The following is a 7,500-nucleotide window of genomic DNA, read 5'->3' on the forward strand; positions in this document are numbered from 1 at the left end:
GCCCTCAGCCGTGTGTCCGGCAGTGCCCGCAGCCCCAGCCCGCCCTCAGCCGGTGTTTGCCGATGGCAGRGCCAGGCTGCTCACCGCAGTCGCCCCACGAGTGTGCCCGTGGCCACGGCAGCCCGTTCTCCGCCGACGGGAGGGACACGCCGCCGCTGCTGTTTGGAAATCGCGCCCGGCCCGCCCCGGGAGCCGCGCAGGCTCCTCGCAGCTCAGGGTACACCCGCTCCTTGTGCCGAGCTGATGTCCGGGGTACAGCGGTCACCATCTGTCTGCCATTCTGTCTCTCTCTCCATTTTTCTTTTTCCCTCTTTGTTCCCTTATTTGTCCCTCTTTAGTAGGAACACTTACCCTTCTTTATCAATAAACAGTTCTCAGATATAATATTGCCCCGTTTGCGCTTTATTTTTTGTCCAGGAAATCTATTAAAAGAATCCTTCCCGATTCCCTCTTTTCACAGCGGGACAGGACAACACGGACCTTTGCTACCAAAGGAAAATGAGGATTTGACATTTTCACCTAGAAAATGGGACCTTTCCACTTACTATGACCAGGAAAGGACTTCATCTGCCACCTACGCGTGTGCCTGGCAGAAAGAAAGATGCCTTCATTGCAGTAGGAAAGAAATCACAAAGAATAAATTAACATCTCCATGACTGAACTATTTTCTGCAAGGCTGTATTCTCGTTTTCATTCTGATACCTATCACTGTAGAAGACGTCTTTGTTCTACTTTATAATACTTGGCCAAAATAGGGCTAGTGTTAACAATCGTGATCTAAGGATACAAGTGAGGAAAGGGAGAGGATATAATATTTATTAAGTCAGATAATTTTCTGGGAATTATGCTTTTGGATTTGGCCTTAAGGGATGACAAGTCCAACAGCATCTTCTTTTTATTAAACTTTATCAGTTTGTCTAGGAAAATACGTACTTTCTTCCAAAATACTGCCATTAAGCTCTACGTATATTTTTTGTGACTTTATCTAGTTTTTTAGGTTACTGTTAAACCACTGATAGTTCTTCCTGCTCCTCTGACTTCAGTAATTTCTTTATACTTCCTGAACCATTTGGTTTTTATTCCATAATAAAATTATCATCCATACTTGGCAGAGATTGCCTGGGAAGACTCTGCAATGCTGGCTATATGCTCACTCTAGCTAGTTTAAAAATGTATTTTGACAACACTAGATGGCTTATTGTTTCTTTAATATTTACTTTATATTAATTCATTCTGATTACTGCCGCCTTCAATTAACACTCAGGAACATTGGCTATATCCAGCTAAAATCATATTTGTTATGCAAGTGGGTAGATAACAGAATTTCGGTCTTAGGTTTGAACCTAACTCGAGGAGCCTTGCAATTGGATTGTGTTATTCTCTGGAAGTGTGCACTCTCTTATCTTGTGACTTCCTTGAATTTATTCATAGGGGCACCCCTATTCAAGCTGTGCCCCTTGCACAGACCATCCATGTCATCAGCATCAGGTAATCAACACTAAGGTGATCAGCCTGCCTTTTAACAATGAAAGATATCCTCTTCTTAAGTTTGTTAAGAAGAAAGGCAAGTTACTCAATTAGTATTGTAAGGACTGGGTAATAGTTTTCTTTCTCTAAGCTTAGGTCTGCCTTTTGAAAATCTGTTCGCTTTTCATCAGTATTTTTCAAAAGCAATTACAAGAAAAAAGACAAAATCATGTTTGGCAGTAAATATTTTACATATTTTTTTATGCTACTGAAGGCACAAACATCTGTAAAATTGTTCTACATTAATAGAAAATATCACCCTTGAAAGAAAAAGTATACAGAATGATAAACTATATTTTTTGTTGTTATTTCATATGTTCTACTGCAATAATTATCATTCCTTTCTCATTAATTGCAGTTAGAACATGGTGACAAATCTGTTAGACACAGGAAAAACATCAAATAATCACATTGTGTTTGTGACTTTAACCCGTATTAGTGACTCAGGATCTGGCTTTTAACATAAATGTACCAGAGATATAAGAACATGCTTTAATTTGAATATATATAGCAGACTTTGTTCAATCAAGTCTCTGTGCTATTCAGTAAGTGCTCAGAGACTGCACAAACTGAGGGATTCACAATATATTGTTTTCATAATTTTCAATGACTGCACCCCTGGAGTATTGTAGCTTGTAGTGTCACAGGGAACAGCCATGTGACTATAATGTTCATGAGGAGGAATAAAAAAAAAAAACAAAAAAGCAACACCAAGTTTGCTAACACATCTTTTATTGGTCCAATTCTCTCAGGCCACCTGTTCTGTAGCTGCATAAAACCAAACAGCTGTGAACCCAGTGAACTCCAGGAAAGAGCATGAATCCAACATTGCAGATCAGGAGCCTCGATGTGACCTAACTCCAGTTTCAGAAACAAAACAAATAAAAACCAAAGTGCTGTTTGCATGACATTTTTAGTGGCCTGAAAATCTGCCATATCATGTTGCACCTAATCTGCAGCTGACAGCATGTCCTGATCCTGCCCTGCCCTCCCAGCCAGCCCCGGGGTACCCTCAGCTCCCTGGCAGAGAACCCAGTGTTCTGGCACCAGTTTCGGAGGGTTTGGTTCCTGTCGAGCCCGGTGATTAATCCAGCTCACCTTGCAGCCACACAAGCATTATATCTGCTGGAGGAAAGAGAGAGGGAACGCACAGCCAGGTACAAGCAGATTGATGGGGGACATTAGCCCTTTCATTAGCATTTCCCCGTTAAATGGGGCAGGTTAACATGAAAATGGATGCTGAGAAAAAGCAACACTTCATTTCCCTGGTGTTTCAATAATCTATAAAAAGCACTAACAAATTCCCACACTCACTGAAGTCAAAATAAAACAATGTGGTCACAGGTGAGAATCGTGTTTGGTAAACTTTTGAGTGTGAATGTGTCAAAACCAGGGCAGAATGATAGAAAAAGGTGAAGATTTGTTCTAGAGTGCAACAGTATGTATAAAATATTACGCATGTGTCAAAACAGAGTGAGAATTTCCATGCACTTCAGTTCAATCTCACAGCTTGGTTAATTGATTTGGATGCTGCTTTAAAAATCTGCTTCCCATTTAAAGCTAAAGAGGGAACATTTGAGACTTCACACGAGTCCCTCAGCATTGACCTCATTCACACATTTTATAAAGTAACCACTCTGCCAGCGGGGACCGAAGGACACGGTCCCAAAGTGAGAGCTGACTGTCATTTCAAAGAAGAGAGAGTCCTCTAGCGGAGAATTCTGAGCTTTACTCTCCACATAGCATTTGAAGGATTTAACTTTTAACTGGGTTTGTAATGCAAAAAATACCCCAGTTTACAAGCCCATACTGAAGGTACAGTCAACATTTTAAATCCTCCAAGTTCCTGGTCATTGTCAGCTTCTTTGACAAAATTTCTGGCCCTTTTTACTCTGGCTTTTTTGTTCTTTGCTTGTTTGGTTTTAAGGAGATTACAGCTGCATTAGGAATCAACAAATATATACATGTTTCAGTAATCTTATTTTTTCTGCTATTAAAAGAGAAGTGTCATCTGATAAAGAAGGGGAAGGAAACACTTGTTTTATCCGACTCTCCCAACAACATGAACGATCAAATGGAGTGTCTGCAAATTGCTCACTCTTGAAAATAGCAAATGTGCTTCCAGGAACAAGAATCGGTTCACAAGTAATGTACCAGTAGCAGAAAGTTAAATTAGCAATGAATATCAATCACAATGAAGCACTCGACCAGCTCTCGATGTGACACAACTTGAAGGGACACAATGTACTTTGAAAGGGCACTGATGTAATAGGATGAGACATGGTGACCTTTGTATGGTTGCCTTATTTGCTACACAGGCAGCAATCAAGCAACTATAAACAGCCCTGAGATTTCGTTCCTGACCTCTCCTGAACATTTTTCATTTAATAACGTGTCAGTGGCTTTTACATTGTCCCTTCCTGTTTGGACTGCACAGAGGAGGGGGAAAGAGAGACCAAGACAGATGGCAAAGGCTTGATCTGGTGGAGAAAGGCTCTCCCCTGTGAAAGACCTCTGTGAGTTTCAGGGTTTAGGAGACAGAACCTGTGCTCGTGTCAAGAAAAGCCAAAGCAGTTCAGTTCATATTCCCTTCTTTTTCTCTGATATATTTAATCTCAGGGTGATATTTCAGTTACCAGTGTTCTATCTATCTTACACCAGATAGGGAATTTCCTGTGCAAAAGGATGCAGCCTTTATTATACCAAATATATTGACAACTCTTGCAAATTTATTCCAAGACTTGCAGTTTCTGGGAGTATTTGCAGAGACCAGCTGCCAGACCATAATATTCCAAAAGAATGTCAGCTTTTATTTAAAGGAAAACAAGAAAATTAAAAAAAGAAAAAAGAAAAAAAAAATCCAAATTAAAGTCTCCAAATCTAGACCATATATGCAAAAATACAGAATAAATTACTCTATGTTTCATACTTTTTAAAGCCCTATGGCACTTCTCTGAGGCTCAAGCTGTGATTTCCGAATGTCTGGAGCTGCCAGTTCTGTGCCTGTGATAATTCCTCATGTGGAGACTTTATTCTCCACCACGCAGCTCTGGCCACTTCTGAGTAGCAGGGCACAAAGTGAATTTGGCAGACAGCAAGATCTGTCTGTGTGTGTCAATCACGCTTACTAAAATGTCTCTCCTTATTCATTACATCCAAATGCTTTGTGAGTAAACTAAGAGTGAATTGCAGAGCAGAGGATGTTCTAGTGCTTGGAGGGCACAGTTTGGTTAGAAAAATGGACTAGGAACACCTAATTTTCACAGTACTGTTTTCCTCCTTGCCTCAAATACTGAAGTAGTGGGAAACATAATGTTCAGCGATATTTCTGCACATTTGCTGTCTAGCTAGTAATGTACCTGTGCTTGCTCCCCTTTAATTTCCTTCCAGGGTGGCTTTATGCAATTGTTCACCTGGGCAGAAATACTGGATAATCTGAAAATGCAAAGACAAAACAGGTGGAAAACAGAATTTTTCTTCTAAACTCAATCACGATTAAATATATCAAGATTAAAACATTATAAATACAGTCTTCACATGATTTTTCTTGAACTCTATTCCTGATATTTTGCATCCTTTTTTTCTTTCTTATATTCTAGCAGATGGCATCTCTGGGTGGATGTGCAGAGACACAGGACTCTGGCAGTAATCTCATTTGTTTTCATGAAAATTCTCATTAGGGTTAATTTCATCAGGTAAAAAAATTGAAACCTACCTTAAACTATGAAATTTCTCAAGTAAATTTCAGTTGGCAGCAAAGCACACTGCCATTCCCATGGCTTCTCACTGGGTTTTCAGCTCATGAGTTTTCTGGGTCTCAAAGCACTTCCAAAACTACTAACTTTGCTCTAGCAGGCCTCATCTCCCTATTCAAAACAGGAATAACAGCAATTCTTCATTGCCCCTTCATTACTCTGATATGCTGAGCTTATGCCCAGCTTAATACTTCATTAGGAATGGAAGGCACACCTAATCTATGGGGGCAGAGAAGAAAAAAAAAGGATCTAAAATGCTTTGAATAAATTGTAGAAAACGTACTTTGAGTTTTTTCAGGCTTAGTGAAGAATAATTGTGCTGTGCTTCTAAGAGACTTTGAGGGCTTTTCCCACGGATCCTCTGAAGACTTGATCACTAAAAAGAAGGTAAATTAGATTACAACATAAAGTGAAGTCTGCATTTGGTGCCTTGGGGCTGCTTGTTACATGGTGCCAGAGGTTTCCACAAGAGCAAGCAAGCCGTGAATGCAGCTTTATCACAGAAAGTAATACAAGCACAGCAGACAGAGCCGCTGAGAGACAACAAAGCTGATTTCAGGTCTCTTTCTCAATTTCTTAATAAGGTTTTCTCCAGCAAAAGATAACCACTACCCAGCTTTGAATCCTGGTGCCCTAGAAGCACCAGAAACTACTTCATTGTAGTTTGTTTTAATGCATTGAATTGCTCTCACCATCACCTCCTGGAATAACAGATTTCTACAGCACTTCTAGACTGAGCCCTGGAAAGGGAAAAATCAATTCTCAGTATGAAGGAGGTTTGTAGGCCTAAGTGTCAGTGGTAGACTGGTGTTGGGGTTAGGGTTTTTTTCTTTTTCTCAGGGAATTTTCTTCCCATTTGTTGTCAGGGAGAAAGTGAATGAACAGTGACAAAGAGAGGAGACGTGGCCATGCCTTGGCATACCATTGGAATGGTTGTGGGAGAGGGGAGGAAACAGGGTGCTTTTGGCAGTTTCTTAGCTGGGACTGGGCAGCTTTTGCCTGGTCGGGAGCAGACACTGTTGTGTGGACCTCTCCCGCACAGTGGATTTCAACACTGCCCTGCAGTTCTGCCTCCCGCCAGCTTCTGAGCCTGGTGCCTGCAAGAGAGGAAGGGTCCCAGCTGCTCTGTGTGCTTTTTTTAATTGAAATGCTTTTTCTCAAAAAAGAGAAAGCACAAATGTGGGGAAAACCCTATTAGATATTTTCATCTGTTTATTCAACTGACTTCTAATCCACTAAAGAGTAATGACTAGAGAGGTGACTAATGTGAGTTAAGGCCCTGATCCTACAAGCACTGTGCACAGGCTCAACTGGTAGCAAAGAGACTAATTATACATGTATTTTTTAAGTCTTTGTGTAGATATTTTCAGCATGGTGGCTTATATGTATTGCTTCAGTTTTGAAATCAATATAAAAGGATTTCTGTAGGATAGAGTTAGTTAGGGCATGTCATATTTTAGTAGCACCACTGTAGTTAACAAAATTAACCTGGCTAGAAATGTAAAAGCTTCATTTCCTAACGAGTAAATGCACAATTGCTGAGTTCTGAGCCAAAGGTTCTTTTTGGAAGTTATTGCAGTTAGACTGAACAGTTGTTCAATAGAATTTTTATACAATATTTTAGAAACTGATTTTTTTTTGTTTTGGCCATACAGAATGTGTGGGATCAGTTGCTAATGGAGTATTTTTCTGCTTCTGAGCCTTACTAGCTTAGAATATGGAATCCTTTTTTCATGTTGTATATCTTGATAATATGACTGAAGTAAATTTTAAAAACACCTGTTTATATCCTTTATGGACATCCGTTTGGCATCAAAACACTGCTGCTGAATTAGTTTTTGTGTATTTGCAGTCACCAAATTTCAATCCAGTAATTCAACTGTTTAAAAATATTTTTTAGGGACTTGACAGCACAGGGTCATAAGCAGAACATGCAAACTTTGGAAATAACAAAATTTAAACCTCTTCTCTGTATGGTGGTGCGACGTCGGGATAAAGCCATGCCTCCATTCCGAGCCCTTAGCGGAGCCGAGGAGGGGAGTGGGGGCGTGGGGGAATCGATCCTTCCTTCTCCCCTTTCCTTCCTCTGAGCTGCCACCACCACCAGGGAGATCCTGATTTTGTATCGGAGCACCCCCCGAAGCTGCGAGGGAGCCCCTGCAGCCTCTCTGCCTCAATACGAGCCATCAGCACCCCCTGCCAGCTGTGGTCATAACTT

The sequence above is a fragment of the Malurus melanocephalus genome, unplaced genomic scaffold, assembly GCF_030028575.1.
Source record: "Malurus melanocephalus ecotype Western Australia unplaced genomic scaffold, MMel_1.1 scaffold_95, whole genome shotgun sequence".
In the NCBI taxonomy this organism is placed as follows: domain Eukaryota; kingdom Metazoa; phylum Chordata; class Aves; order Passeriformes; family Maluridae; genus Malurus; species Malurus melanocephalus.